Source organism: Pteronotus mesoamericanus, unplaced genomic scaffold (genome assembly GCF_021234165.1).
Source record: "Pteronotus mesoamericanus isolate MK-2021 breed Mesoamerican mustached bat unplaced genomic scaffold, CSHL_Meso_final scaffold_533, whole genome shotgun sequence".
Lineage (NCBI taxonomy): Eukaryota > Metazoa > Chordata > Mammalia > Chiroptera > Mormoopidae > Pteronotus > Pteronotus mesoamericanus.
The window spans coordinates 3,518,086-3,534,251 of NW_026555320.1; the positions used below are offsets into that span (position 1 = coordinate 3,518,086).

At 42.0% G+C, this 16,166-nt stretch overlaps 1 protein-coding gene across 19 annotated transcripts in view; it reads right to left on the reverse strand.

Moving 5' to 3' along the window:
* Positions 1–14,964, reverse strand: part of MAP4 (microtubule associated protein 4) — a 131,596-nt gene extending 116,632 nt beyond the window's left edge. For 15 of the 19 annotated variants that reach the window (XM_054594656.1, XM_054594655.1, XM_054594671.1 and 12 more), the window contains exon 1: positions 14,849–14,964. The gene's annotated coding sequence lies outside the window, so the exon portion shown is untranslated. The remainder of the gene's footprint in view (positions 1–14,848) is intronic. The other 4 variants (XM_054594668.1, XM_054594666.1, XM_054594665.1 and 1 more) reach the window with 1 other exon arrangement.
* Positions 14,965–16,166: the final 1,202 nt, after the last annotated feature.

Below are 16,166 nucleotides of genomic sequence, written 5' to 3' on the forward strand. Positions count from 1 at the left end.
AAAGAAAATGGCGGACAATATTAACTCTAAAACTAAAACTAAAATAGAGCTGCTCCTGCAGCTGTAACCTGATCGTGAGGCACCGACACTCTCCCGTTACAGCAGCAGAGGAAAGCCACAAGATCATGGACCCAGCCATCACCCTCTCTACATTCCAATGTCACACATTTGCTTTGGGTGCTGTGCCTCCTAACCACATGGAGTTCAAGTGCCATGATGCATTGGGGCAACATGTAGTATTTAAAAACCAAGTAAAAGTCCTGAAAGAAATGGCCAGGCCAGGCTTCATGGAACTGTGCAAAGAACATACACTTTATAGTCAGATCTAGATTTGAATCTTTTGATTGGCTCTGCAAACTTCGGGCCCTTATCTTCTCTGACCTCTATCACCCCCAACTTTATACAGGACGTGGCAGAAGTAGGTTTACAGTTGTGAGTACATGAAAACACAGTTTATTCCTGTTTTTATTAATTATTGTATTATTTTCCATATGAAAAACTATAAATCTACTTTTGCCCCACCCTGCAGATAAGGAAAATATCTACATAGAAAAGATGATAAGGACTGAATGAAATAGTATATAAAATGCCCAGTAAAAGCCTGTCTCAAGATCAGCCAAAAGTATGTCATAAAGCTCCTGCATGGAAAAAAAAAAAACATCGAAACGTTCTTATATTAAACTTAATTCTACAATAACATCTGGCTTCTGAAGGCACAGGAGTTCAGACGAAAAACATTAGAAAAGAGAAATAAACATGTTTTTCCCCCCACAGAATAAAGTACAGAGGCAGAAGTACCACAAAGCAAGGACTCGGTATCACAGCCACATGGGGAGCTTAGCGGCAAAACCCACACACTTCAGCAAACGTGCAGGGCAAGATTCTAAACTGCAGCCTCTCATATTTGCTATACAAAATGATGACAAGTCATAGGGAAAAATTATATTGGGGATATAATAATCACTTCCTAAATATGAATTCCTTTTATGCAAAGTCCACGTACACACAGATTACAATTTATTTAATACAATAAGCAAGCACAAGAAATTCTACAGTCACTCCTACTGGAACACTGAGAAATAGGCAACTGGGCAATGGGGGAAAGGGAAGGGACCTAAGACCAATGGCATGGCGGTCGTTTCTGGAAGACAGTCTCAGAGGAGACGAAGACAGCGGGCTGGGGGGCTGCACTTCCACAGGCCTGGCCAGTCGTATACCCTCCGCGAACGTGGAACCGGCGCGGATCAGAACCCCGCTCACTGCATTAAGTAAGTGGATTCACTCAGTAACAGGTTTAACTTACGTGTTATCCATCTCAGGAATCCAAGTTACTCTGTGTCTCCCTATCAATTTGATCCAGGATAAAACACAGTGGGTAAGAAAAAACAAATTTTAAAAGCCATCTGATATAATTAAATACCGAGGATACAAGAAAAAGTCTTTGTGTGCACACATTCCATAAAATGTTGAAAATTTAAATGCAAGTAAAGAAAGTACAAAACTGCAAGTACAAAATTATGACTTTAAGGTGTGCGAAGTTTTTTATTATTCAGTGAGCTCTGTTCTTTTTTTTAGGAACTAACTTTTGTGAAGATTTCCAAAAGTGGATCTAACTGGAAAGTTCACTTCAATAAGTCACTGCATTGGCAACGGGCTGGCTGGGGGGCGGGGCGGGGGCAGGAGGACAATGGGGGTAACATAAAGGGACTAAGGGGGTGATAGACAGCTACAGGAGGAAGGGTTTTGGGGGGTCTAGTAAAAATATTCTAAAATTTATTGTAGTAGGAAATGCATGACTGTGAAAATACTAAAAACCACTGAAATATACACTTTAAGTGGATGAACTGTACAGTATGTGAATTATACTTCAATAAAGCTATTTTTTTACATTCAGATTCTGGATTCAACTCAGATCTAATGAGTTAGAAATCAAAGGCAAAAAGCCAAATCTATTTTAAAAGGCTCTGCAGGTGATCAATGAAGCTGGTCTGAGACATCTGGGCCCCACTGCCAAACAGCGACAGCCCTCCCAAAGCACAGGCTCCGGAGGCTGCGAGGAGAGACAGAGCTCGCTGGGCACTCCCGATGGTGAACTGCTTGTAGGAGAATACGAAAACTAGTAAGCTGGTAATTTTTTCCATTTTTCTAAACTTTATTTTTATAGTACTATTTATCGCTTAATATATTGTAAAAAAACCATGTAAATGTGGTCTCTCTCAATATCTTATACTGTACTCACCCTTCTTATGATGATGTGAGATGCTACAATACCTACATGATGAGATAAAGTGAGGTCGAATTTTCCATTTTAAAATTTTTGAGCCGTGGATAACCACGGGGATCTGAAACCACGGAACGCAAAATCGCAGCAAAGGGGGGACTACTGGACGAGCGCTGATTTGACTTACACTGCAGCAAGTCCCATCATACGAAGGAAGAGGATCCACAAAGTGGAAAATGTTGAGTATTAATTTTTAACAAGACCTGTTAGGTGAATCCGGATCACTAATACTGCAGCTCAATTAGTTGGGCATCCTTCCGCAAAGCCAAAGGTCGCCAGTTCAATTCCAGGTCAGAGCACATCCCTGGGGGGCGGGTTCCATCAGCCTAAGAGAGGCAATCTAGCGATGTTTCTCACATCAACATGTCTCTCCCTCTCCTTCTCTCTTCCTCCCCCACCTCTAAAAATAAACAAAATATATTTTTAAAAACACCCAGTGTATGAAATCTAAACTTCCTAATAAATCTGCACATTTAGAAGTATATTATAGAGCAATCAGAAAAACCTGTCCTGTGGCAAAGGATTTCAGTCTTCCCAGCTTATGGTTTGCAAATTCCAGCAGAAAACTAATGCTAGGGTTCACTGAAGCAAACACTGCTAGTAGCTCCAATTTCCTCCAAGGAAAAACAAGAAAGCCATCATTACCTCTGATTTTCTTCTGAAAACTATAATGACTGTCCGTCAATAGTACACCAAATATGAACAAAAATTTTAATCAAACTAGCATTTGTAAAACCATATGGATACATTTATTTTTTAAATTTAAAATCTAAATACCTACCCAAATATCAAGAGTTTCTGAAACTAATGGCTAAATCTAGATTACTTCAGATCCCTTTAATGAAAAAGCAATCTCTAAACACTGAGATTCGTGGGAAACAGTGGAGCCTTTATTTGTACAGGAACTATCTTTCAGGCACTTAAACTAGGGGAGTAACACATACCAATGATCTCCAGAAGGTATACAGTACAATTTAGCAGATACCACAAAAAAATAAAATTAAAAAGGTATTGTATGTATTTATTGACAAAGAATAATGATTACAATATAGTGAAGTGGAAAGTTCTTAAACAATATAAACAATTCTGAAACACATACAAATTTATGAAAAATAGCTAAAAGAATACATATCAAAGTGTTGTTATTCTTTTGTACTTTTTGTATTTTCCAGATTTTCTATATTAAACCAATATTTTTATAAATAGAAAATTAAATGTCATTTTAAAAACAACTATATAAAAACTCTCTGCTTCTAGGAAGATGAAGAAGACCTACTTGTCCCTATTCCCTTCACGAGGTACAAATAAAAACCCTGGGCATTATCTATATAAAACAAACATCAGAATCTGAAAGGTGGGAGATGAAGGCAGAAAGCCTAGGACTTCGGGGACCGGGGAGAACTGTAGTGATGAGTTCCCTGAGCTCTCTTTTTTGTCCTATCTATCTAAAAATTGGCGGTGGCAAGGCTGGCAACCTAAGAGTGCAGACAAGGGAAAAAACCCAACAAAATCCTGTTCTCTGTATTTAGCCAAAGAACCAGGAAAGAGGCAGCCTGGCAAGACAGAAACCTTTTAGACAATAATCACTCTGCTCCAGCTGAACACCACAGAAAACACTGTGGCCCAACACCACCAGCCCGGCAAAGGCCAAGCGGGGAACTGAATTCTTCCACCTCCGGAGGGGCACCAACATCCCCTCCAGGGCATAATCAGGGAAGGCCAAGGAAAGGAGCCAAGGCTTTCATGCCAGCAGCCTAATAAAACAAGGAGACCACAATGTCACTGAAGACCACTGTGGAAACGATGCTTCATCTTATTTTGTCAATATAAATGGCATTTCTTTAAAAACTAAACATACAACTACCATATGACCCAGCAACTGCACTCTGAGGCAAGCTGCTGAACTGTTTTCCAGAGTGGCTGTACCATTTACTGTTAAATGTTTCATATCGATACCCCAGCTGTAATATTGTTTTGCAAAATATTACCACAGGAGAAACTAGGTAAAGGGCACTGGGGATCTCTCTGTGTTGTTTTCCTATAACTGCATGTGGATCTATAGTTATCTCAAAGTCAGAAGTTTAATTTTATTTTTTAAAAAAGAATGTAAAAATTATATAATAAATGAACGTATTCTAAACATTTGGATTTCTTAAGGCAGGACTACGAGTTACATAGCCCTTTAGCACCTAACCAAAACCTAGACTATACGAGACATTCAATAAATACTATTGAATTAGACTGAATAACAGAATCAGCATTTCTACCTTCATCACAAGCCTGATGGTTTTCTTCTTGACAGGCTCTAGATTATCCATGTCTCTGAAAATATGGCTCTTAAAACCAAACACAATACTTGACATCTTAAGTAAGATATAAAGTGTGTTCCACTCTAAGGATCCTTATATTTTAAACCCTAAGAATCTATAATCTTTATGCTTCTCACTGTACCGAAATCAGCAAAGAAGCATTCAAAAAACTGTTTTAAAGCATGTTTAAAAGATACCTATCCAGCTCTACTAAATAAAAATTAATTAAAAGAACCTGAATTCTTGGTTATACATCAATTCAACAAAGCACCCTTAAACTACATAAAACATTCATTTCAATCCAATTAGTCATTCAGACCTCTGCACAATCTATAAAGCATTTACAGTCCATATCACACTATAATTACAATTCCCATAGCATTTATATTCTATATCATGACACTATTAGTACGTGTCATTTCTGAAGATTTTACAACTTACTTTTTAAAAATAACCTGCAGCACTTGTCACAATCCTATGTACCTAGATGATGTATAAATATCTGTGGCATTAAATTCAACACGGTAAAAAGAATGCTAGAGATTAAAGTTCAAGTCCTGACTCAGCCACAAATTTGGCAAGTGACCTCAAAGAAGACAATTATTCTGAACCTCAAATGGTTTCCTGAATCCATGGATTTCATGTTTCATAGCCAACTTATTATATACACAGTCCTGTGAAACCTAGAGGCAATGCAGTTTCCATTGAAAACACTAATTCCATGTACACCAAAATTATTCTTTGATTTGGATCAGTAGGCAATATCTTATCAGCATTTTAAAGGGTACCTACCCCGGTCACGTTTGTCTTAACTCTCACAAGTCTGGGAGATATTACCGGTGTTCTGGTGTCGTAAACAAACAGATTCACTGCTTTGCCCCAGTCCTCATAGGAACTATGTGATAGAGTTGGCACCTGAACCCTGGTCTTTTGACACCTGGCCCGGTGCTACTGCCACACTACCGTTTTCTGCCACAGGAAACTGCAGTTTGTTCATTCTGGAAGCCCACCTCTGACTCTCAGACCAGCTCAGTGCTGGAAGGCCCTCCTGTCCCGTGATGAGCTAAGCTGGCCGGTTTGTCCCTGAAGCATCTCAACAAGCCTCAGCTGCGCTAAGCATATAAAATTGTTCAAAATATCTTTCCAACATTTCTTTTGTCCCTATGATTACTGTTATCCTCATCCTGGCTTGCTGAAAACAGCTTCCTGGGTAGCCTGCTGACTTTCACCCTCAAAGTATCCCCCACCCGAGGTATACAGACAGCGACTCGGGGCCAGACAACAGGCTGGGTCAGAGCAGCTCACCCTTAGGGATCCAATCTCACCTTTGATTATGAGGTATGTGACTAGGCAATGCCAATGGGACTGTCTCAAGAAAATCAGATGTGATTAAAACCGAGATTTTTCCATTTTTAACCTATTAAATTAGCAATTTTTAATGATCAATTTTTAAATGATAATTCTCACTGCTAAAAAGGGTATGATGAGATGGAGTTTGCTAAGAATGTACAATCTTCCAGAAAGCAATTTTGCAAAAGGTATCAAAAGCCTTAAATTTACCATTTTCTGACTAAGTACTAACATACACACTTAAGACTCTATCATAAGCCCTGGCTGGGTGTCTCAGTTGGATGGAGCATCATTACTTACACCAAAAGGTTATGGGTTTGATTCCCAGTCAGGGCACACATCTAGGTTGCGTGTTTAAGTCCGAGTCGGGGAACATACAAGATGAAACCAACAATGTTTCTCTCTCACATCCATGTTTCTCTTTTTCTCTTTCTCTCTACCTCCCAACCCCCCACTTCCACTCTCTCTAAAAATCAATAAATATATCCTTGGGTGAGGATTTAAAAAAAAAAGAACCTATCATATATTATTGGGGAAAAGTCGAATCGTGCAGCCACTTTGGGAAACACTTTGAGTCTGGTAGTTTCTCAAGAACCAAACACAGAATTACTATAGGACCCAGGATTTCTACTCCTAAGTATATAACCAAGAGATATGAAAACATACATCCACACAAAACTTGTACACAAATATTCACAGACTTATTATTCATAATAGCTAAGAAACAGAAACAACTCAAGTGTCCACCAAGTTATGAATAAACCAGAGGTAGTATATCCATACAAAGAAATATTACTTGCCAATAAAAAGGAATGAAGTACTGACACATGCTACAACATGAACCTTGAAGACACCATGTTAAGTGAAAGATGGAAGACACAAGAGGTCACCGACTGTATAGTTCAATTTGTATTATATGTCCAGAATAGGCAAATCGATAGAGACAGAAAGTATTTTAGCAGTTGCCACGGGGCTGCAGGAAAGCAGGTGGGAAAATGCCTGCTAATGGGTATGATGTTTCTTTTGGGATGATGAAATATCCAAAAATTAAATAGCAATGATGATGGAACAACTTTTCAAGTACACTGAAAACCACTGATAGGGTGAATTTTAGGGAATGCAAATTGTATATCAATATATTTGTTATTTAGAAAAGAGAGACTATAAAATAAAAATCTGAACTATAAATAGAGCCTTATGAATAAAAATAACAGCCAAATTTTTTAAATGTCTCTATGCAACAACAAGGAACAGCTAAATCAAGCCCTGTCATATACTGTAATGTCATGCAGCCATTAAAGATTGTCCGCACAAATAGCTTTTAAAAACAAGAAATTACGCTCTCTTAAGTTTTAAAAAAAACAGGCACTGGCTGGTGTGGCTCAATGATTTGAGTGCTGACCTGCGAACAAAAAGGTCATCAGTCTGATCCCCAGGCAGGGCACATGCGTGGGCCGTGGGCCAGGCGCCCAGCTAGGGGCATGCGGGAAGCAGTCTATCGATGTGCACCTCACACATCAGTGTTTCTTTCCCTCTCTTCCTCCCTCCCTTCCCCCATCTCTAAAAATAAATAATTTTTTTAAAAAAATGTTTAAAAAGCAATAGAGAAAATTATGAGCAGGAATATCTCAGAAAAAATGTATACACATAGAAGAAAAACACTAAAGGAATATGCCCAGCTGTTAAAACAGAAAATATATCTCCCAGAGATACATTTTCTCCCCCGCCACCCACCTTCCTCTTGCAACCTCTTTCTCTCCCCTACCACCTACCTTCCTCTTGCTCTAAAAAATAACAAATTCAATAAACGTATCTCCTCAGGTGAGGATTTTAAAAAACAAAAAGAATGATGGACATAAAAATGATTATGAAATCAAACTCATTAGTACAATGCAACTGTGGGCAATTTGGGAAAAAGGAACCTCAAGTAACACTAAAACGTTGCCCTATGAGCAGGCAAAGTTATGTATGGACACCACGAGATCCCACCTTAGAGCTTAACAGGACAGACCAACTAACACAGGTACCTCTCATACCCCTATACTTCTCCACTAGTGCTGAAAGCTCAGTAGAAAAGGTGTAATGGCTCATGATTTCCTCAACCACATACTGTATTTTGCCATGTATAATGGGCACCCAAGTTTCTGTGCACATTGTACACGGGATTATTATATCCATGGTATGTAATCATTATACCCATATATAATGTGCATCCTTATTTTTCCCTGAAATATTTGGGCAAAAAAGTATGTATTATGCAAGGCAAAATATGGTAACCATGCAGCCTGGGGCTACTTTCAGAAGTCCCTAATCTGGCCTAGACACCACAGTTACTGTGGTGGCTGATGGCACGGAATTCTTCACAACAAATATTAAAATTTTCAGAGACCCCAGAATCTACACATATTATTCACCACCGTCTATGGAATGGCCAACCTACTACATTGAGAATCCATCCTTTGAGAAACCATCTTAATATTATCTAATTAAAAGGGAACTTTGAATTGTCTACTCTGCCTCTTTCTGAAGCAACCTCTTCCTAAAGAATCTCTACTCTCCACTCCCACTCACCATCCATCCCTAATCTGCCCAATTTTTCTATTTTTCCTTCTTTAGAGTATATGTCTTCTCTAAAACCTTTAAATGTTTCCACAACACTCTCAACATATGGGGGTGGGGGATACTGAGATAAAAGCACTATTTTACATGTGAATAATTTATAAGTCAGAACCTATCTTTGGTCATAATAAAGAATCCTCACTTCAATCAATAATCAGTAACTACCATTAGAAAGAACTAGCTGTGTCTTCAGAGTTGTAAGATGTAAAATATTTTAATTACAATTTTCCACAGAAGCTAGAGCAGAAAATCAAAACCAAGATCTAATACACGTCAGAGGTAACGAAAAAATAAAGCATAAAGTTTTGTCTCTCATTGCATACTACCAAGATCTTATTTTGGCACTCTCTAGGAGAGTATTTTATTAGCCCAATCAAGTAAAAATGTAGAAAGAATTAGAAAAGTGGGAAGGCTAACAAAGGTTCATGGTAACAGAATCAGGATTCCCAAAGTCCCCTTTGGAAGAAAGGACAGCAAGAAAATAGGAGTATAAAAAAGTCAACCACACAGGTTCAGAAAGCCAGCCAAAAAACAGAAATAAAAAAGACAAACAACCAGACAAAAACTTGAGTTAATATCAGTTCTAAAAAGAAAGAGCTTAGACTAGGACAAGTATAAACTAATATGGAATAGTGGATATTGAAAGAAAAAAGAACCTATTTTATTTTAAAGCAGCATTGATAGAAACTAAGTGGTGAGCTCACCGAGGGCGGGGATCTTTTTGAATTCCTTAATCACTTCACTACCAGGGCCTAATACAGTATCTGAATCAGACCACATCCGATAATCTGTAGCATATCTACAGTATGATACCCAACACAGTAAAAGATTTAGAGAGAACATTTCTTCTATTCTTTTTTTAATCCTCACCCGAAGACATTTTTTCATTCCTTTTAGAGAAAGTTTGAGGAAGAGAGAGAAACACTGATGTGAGAGAGAAGCACCGGCTGGTTGCCTCCTGAATGCAGGACCAAGGAATCACAGGCACCCAGACCAGGGACCAAACACGCAACACAGGCACGCGCCCTGGTGGGGAATTGAACCCACAACCTTTTGGTTATGGGATGATGCTCCAACCAACGGCGCCACACCAACCAGAGCTAGAGAGAATATTTCATGAGAGGTGGCTGCAAGAAAAGAACTGTTTAGTCTGGAAAAGGAAAAACTTCAGTGGGACAGAATAACTGTCACCGATTAAGTGTCAAGTGGAGATTGGAGCTATGGGAAAATACTGTAGATGGCAAAATTAGAACCAGTGAATAAAATCTGCAGGGAGGCAGGTTCGAGATCATTATCAGGGAATTCTTTCTAAAATGACAAATTTGCAAACCTGAAATTGATAGCCACCAGCTGTGAAGTCCCTATCTGGGGGAACACTTGCACAGAGGGCTGGCTAGAGGCATCACTTACACTGTGTGCAAAACTGCACTAGATTATCTCTAGAACCTCTTCAGATTTCATGATTCTACGAGAAGTCCAGAAATGGAATTATTCTTGCTCATAACACTAACAAAGTTTAAAAAAAAAAAAAAAAGCCTAAAACCAGCAGCTTCTTTATTAAAAGGAGCAATCCTATCAAGGGACAAAGACTGACGTGTGAGTCAGACTACTTGATACGAAGAGACTGTTTTGCTTGGGACTGAGCATAGGTAAGAACAGGTGAATTCCAGCTACAGTCACTTCCCGTCTAGCCAAGAGCAAATGACTTCACTTCTCCACTTGAGCTGAAAAGCACCAATTAAAAATACCAATATTACAGGAGTAAAATTTAAATTAGTTAGCAACTACAAAATGCTTTGGAAATTTACATAACAAAACTGCATTATCCTACTTTACTCATGTACTAGGGCTGAACAGTGAAGTGAATAAAAATAAATAACAAGAGCCATGTCTCTCACCATCAGAAAAAGAAGTTACAAGTAAGCAAGGAAGGGAGTGCTAGAAGGAGCTCTGCGGTGCCGGGTTAGAGACGGAGAGACCAGTATGAGCACCTGTTCATATTTATACACAGAAATAAACAGAGGCGGTATGTGTGCATACCTGGGCCGATACACAGCATGCATTTCCTAGCTCTGTCCCCTAAGAGGGCCAGAAGTGGTGATGCCCCAGCAGCAAGAGCTACACCCAGTTCATTCAGAAACCAGATACGGTTTCTAAATTTTTTTCTCCAGTAAAAGAAACCAGAGTTCCTTGGAGAAATGGCTGATTCTAGGGCTGGGGTAGGAAAAATGCAAGATGAGACTGGAGCACCTTGCAATACCAGGAAGTAAAAGTGCTCCCCACCACTCAAAAAAAAGGACGTGTGAAAAGAACATAGATGCAAAATGGCTACAGCTGGAAGAATATGAGCAACAAACTATAGTAATGGATTACAACCCGAAGGAAAAAAACTCAGGAATCCATACTGATACAAATGGCTGAATAAATATTGGCGGAGAGGTACAAATCCTCCACAGAGAAGAATTCCAAATGATAAATGTAGAAGGAAAGAGGGAACTAGAAAACCACCACTAGTTAATCATTGCTGCTGCAGACAAGTGTCCCTGATGAATACTAAAGTCAGAGGATGGCACTTACAGGAAAAGTCAGATCTCTGTGTGGCCCCCCAGAATCGCCCCCAAAACATTTATTAACCACTACAGGCGATTTTAACATATGCTCACAAATCCCGAATACTTGCCCCTTCAGGAAGCTGAGTTAAAGTCCCTTCCCCTGGCGTGTGGGCTTGACTTGGTGACTCATTTCTAGCTTCTAACAATTAAGGAAACAAAAAAAATAGACACTTTGGTGAAACCAGGCAGACATTACTTTATTAAGTCATGTTAACAAAGTTATTATCAGTATAAATCATATTGGTATCAGGTATCCCGATATGAGCTACGATGTGTCACAAAGGGCAACATCTCTATGGTTTTTTTCCTTAAAATACACAACCTCAGGCTAATCATAAGAAAACATCAGAAAACCCTAATTCAGGAACATTCTACAAATAACTGACACTGTTCTTTAAAGGTGTCAAAAAAGGCAAGAAGAAACCAAGAAACTGTCACATTTTGGAGGAAACTAAGTGAAACATAACATCTGAATGTAATGTGGTAACCTGGGCTAGATCCTTCCTGTAATAGAAAACAGGTATCAGTGTGGAAAAATACAGAAAAATCAGAGGAAAATCTGCATTCTATTTAATAAGAGCAAACTAATGTTAATTTCCTAACTTTGACAACTATATAATGGTTATGTAAGATAGTAACATTAAGGGAAGCTAAATGAAGGGTATAGGGAAATTTTGCACTATCCTTATAACTCTTCTGCAAATCTCAAATTATTTCAAAATAAAAGATTTTTTTAAAACTGCATTTTCCTGGAAACATTAGAAAGAACAAGTAAACATTATAAATTTTAAATGATATTTAAATATGTAGAAACTAGTAAGATGGGTTTTATTGTGAGATTAACTTTTTTAATCTATACAGAATCCCAGCAGCCCTGACTGGTGTGGTGCAGTGGGCTGGGCACCGCCCTGCGCACCTCGGAGTGGACCAGCGGACTCCCAGGCAAGGCACACGCCTAGGTTGCGGGCCAGGTCCCTGGTTTGGAGGTATGTGAGAGGCAATCAATCTCCAGATTCGTTTCTCTCCCACATCGATGTTTTTCTCCCTCTCTTTCTCCCTCCCTTCCCCTCTCTCTAAAAATAAATAAATGTTTGTTTAAAAAAAAAAAAAAGCGAAGTGACCTATCTTGATATTGGTGGGAGGTTCAAACCACACAAGCCCCTTCACATACATGGGAGCACTCACTCTCACCTCATCCTATAACCTAAATAAAAGCCTGCTAACCCACCTCATCCTGTATCCAGAATGAAAACCTGTAAACAAGTGTCCTCCACTGGTCTCAAGCCACTTTGGACAAGCTTGAGAAACCTGTCCAACTCTCCCCTGAAAGCCTTCCTATGCAAGTAATAAAAGCAGTCATACCCTCAAAAAAAATAAAAATAAAAATAAAGATGAGCTACCAAGACAAGAAACTCCTTCGATGTCAGCAAACAATGGAAAAGTGACTTTTTAATATGAAATATAACTTACTTGTAAGGTTGGAAATTTTAACACAGGTACATATATGCTGGATGACAAACACGAAGTGATGGCTTAAAAAACACAACTGAGACAGGGGGAAAGCGTATTAAAAGCCCTCCCTCCCCACACTGTGAAACATTGTTAAATGTTTATACAATGAAGGGAGGCTCACTAGGCTTCTGCAACTTGATTAAAATAGCCCCTAAGAACATCCAGTGCCCTTCATTCCAATTCTATAATCAACTGCCTTCTTATTACTGATTAGGCTGCCCAAAAACAAAGGCGGTGTCCTGGCCAGTAGATAATTAGTTCCAGTTGCGTACATGGCACTTCATACTTTCATCATAAATAAAATTGGTATCTGGTTTATCAGTCTCCAGTGAGTTTACTCTGCATGAATAAATTCTCAAGCGCTTGAATCACTCCTGTGTAAACCAAAAATTTTGAGTTTCTAAACTACTGTGTAGGGGGTGAGAGAGACATTGATCTGGATGCCCCTTCTGCCATTTAAGTATGTGTGACCTCTTATTCCTGCCAGTCTCAATTTTCTCATCTGTAAATAAACACAGACAACTAGTGCCTGGAAGATGGCGACTGCTCAAAAAGAGATGGCTTTATTATTTTGAAGCTAAATTTGAAAGGAGGAGCGTAACATTTCTCTTGAAAAGGAGTATGGACTATCCAAGGACACCCATGTAAAAGACACCTTACAAAGCTGGAAAGAGCAAAGCTAAAAAGTTGCAAGTAAAGTACCTGCTGTACTGTACATATGGAGAGTCTCTTGCTTAGCAACTCTTAATGTTGTCTACCAAACACCCCGCCTGTAACCGTGAGAGCATGACAACTGTTCACCCTAAATCCATGTGCTCAGCTTGGATTCAGGGCTGATTTATAAAAATAGCTGCTGCCGCGGCTGCTCTTTCAATCTCTTTCAGCTGATGACTGGGCAGTGTTACCCTATAGGCCTAGAGCAGCTGTATTCCCTCACCACACCCTTTTCTCTGCCTCCCCAGCCCGGCAGACGGCACCCCCCTCCCATCTCGGCAGCATGCTATTCTCCCTCTTCCTGGGCTGAGTGAGCAAATTACAAGCACAAATATCCCCTGATGCAATGCCACAACCATCCCTGGGAAAGAGCAGAGGCAGTTGCCAAAAGCTCAGCAGCAGGGAAATGGGCGGGAGACACACACACACACACACACACACACACACACACACACACAGCAAGAAACACTGCAATGCTATGCAGCCAGGGAGAGGGAATCGAGAGGCCCTGGGGAGCAACGCTGTAACTGAACCAGAGGAGGGAAAGGAGGAGAAAAGGGGCTTTCCAGGAGAAAGCTGGGTAACACTAGTCTTCCCGAGAAGCACGTTTCACCCTGGGTCTGGCTCCTAAAACACAAACCTTAGAGTAATCACTCACTGCCTCCTCCCAAATGCGCTTAATCTGCACGTTCTTGGATGCAAGCAAAACCCCAACATTCCCCCACGGGGTAATTTCACTAAAGAAGCGCTCAGGCAACAACCGCGGAGAAGCTGGTCCATGTGCTAAGTCACAATCTCGGTTCTGGGTAACGCTTCCAACTGCCCTCCTTGTCCCTGTCCCCATCCTCCCATCCCAACCTTACTGCGTCCCCTCCGCACTCGCTCAGCCAGACACTTGCTCAGTCCCCCCAAACAGTGCCGGGGCCCACGCACGCCGGGAGAAGACAGCCCCGGCCGGGGCCCGGTTCTCCAGCCCACCCTACTAACCCCCCCTCCCCCAAATAAAACCTGACTAGACGCCCTTTCCAAGGCTCGCTTCAGCCCCACCTCAACTGGCCCCAAAAATCCTCAAAGAACGACCTCTGCGTTCCCCAGCGTCCCCGAGCCCCGCCCAGGGCCCCGGACGGCAGCGGACCCTTGCTCCCCGGGCTCAGCCCCATCCCGAGCCTGAGGCATGCCTATCGGCCCTACCGCTCCAGACACCCGAAGACCGACCTCTCAGCCCGCCCCGCCCCGCGGGCCCCCACGTCGCGCCTAGAAAGCTCGGAAGATTACGCCCACAGGCCCCTCGCCCGGTCATCCCCGCGTCCAGCAGGCCGGCGGCCACCGCCCTTCCCCGCTCCAAGTGGGCCCTGCGGAGTCCCGGGCGACCGCCGGGCGAGGTTCGGGCAGCCCCCGTGACAGTGGAGAGCCCGCCCCTACAATCAGGCTCTGCCAGCCGCTGCACCTACCCGCCGCCACCGCGCCGAAGCCGGAGCCGGAGGGAGCCTGGAGAAGGGCCGGGAGGAGCCGGGAGGAGCCGGGAGCCAGAGAGCGAACCCGAGGGGCGGGGCACAGGGAGGCGGCCGCTTCCTCGTTGCCCTCTTCAGGGCCGGTGCGTAGGAGGAGCGCCGCCACCGCCTATCCTGCAGGCGCCGCGGATCCGGCCAATAAGCACGACGAGGGGGCGGGCGGAAGGCCGCGGCGGGCCAATGGGCGCCGGCCCCACCGCCTCGACCTTGCAGAGGTAGCGGCGCGAGCGGAGGGCCGTTGGGGGCGAGGTACGCCTGCGGGAATTACAGTTCTTTTCTCCGCCAGTTAACGCGGAGGCCCGGCGGGCAGGCCCGCCGCCCCGCTGTTGTGTGATACCGTCGCTCCCTCGTAGAACTTAGGTGCTTGGAGCGGGGAGCAGGCGAGGGGCGGGGGCCAGGCGCACGCGGCCGGGGCCGGGTACCCGCGCTGGCCGGGCCTGTGGGCTCTGTGATGTAACCTGGGCGGGGCGCGGGGTGGGGTCTACGGCGCGGGCCAGCTGGGGGGCCTTTCCGGAGCAGCTAGACCACGCGCCGCGAATGACGTGGCTGGTCCAAGTTGGTGTGTGTTGTTAGTGTAGAACATATGCCATGTTTGGGAGACTTACTACCAAAAGTATATAAATATATTTTTCATTCACAAATATACAATTCTTCATTCACAATTCTTATATTGATTATAAGTCGGGTAATTGATTACAAAATTGATTATAGTTTTGGATATATTTGGCTAAATAAAATATATTTAAAATAATTAAATGTTTTGGGTGGTTTGTTATTTTTTTTTAATATGGCTACTAGAAAACTTAAAATTACTATCTGGTTCACATTGTATTTCTGCTGGATAACATTAGTCCAGAATGAAAAATGACAGCTTACACCTATTGAGTGCTTTCGATGTTCCAGGCCCTCTCCTAAGTATGTGACACCTAATAACTCATTTAATCGTCACAGCAATCCTATATGGTTGGTATTAATGTTCTCATTCTCATTTTACAGATGGGGAAACAAACAGAACTCTAGTACCTACCTGATGTCAGCAAGCCAGTATCGGCACAGTGGGGCTTTTAACTCAGGCAGTCAGGTCCTAGAGCCACACATACTCAACCTCTAGAGCTGGCTGGTTAACACTGGACTTCGTTGAAAGCCCTGATTGGAGGTCTGGCTCTGCTACTTTCTATTATAGCTGTGGAACCTTAGGGAAGTTAAGCTTCAGCTGCCTTACTTATAAAAATGTGATATTATAGTCACCAGCCTCTCT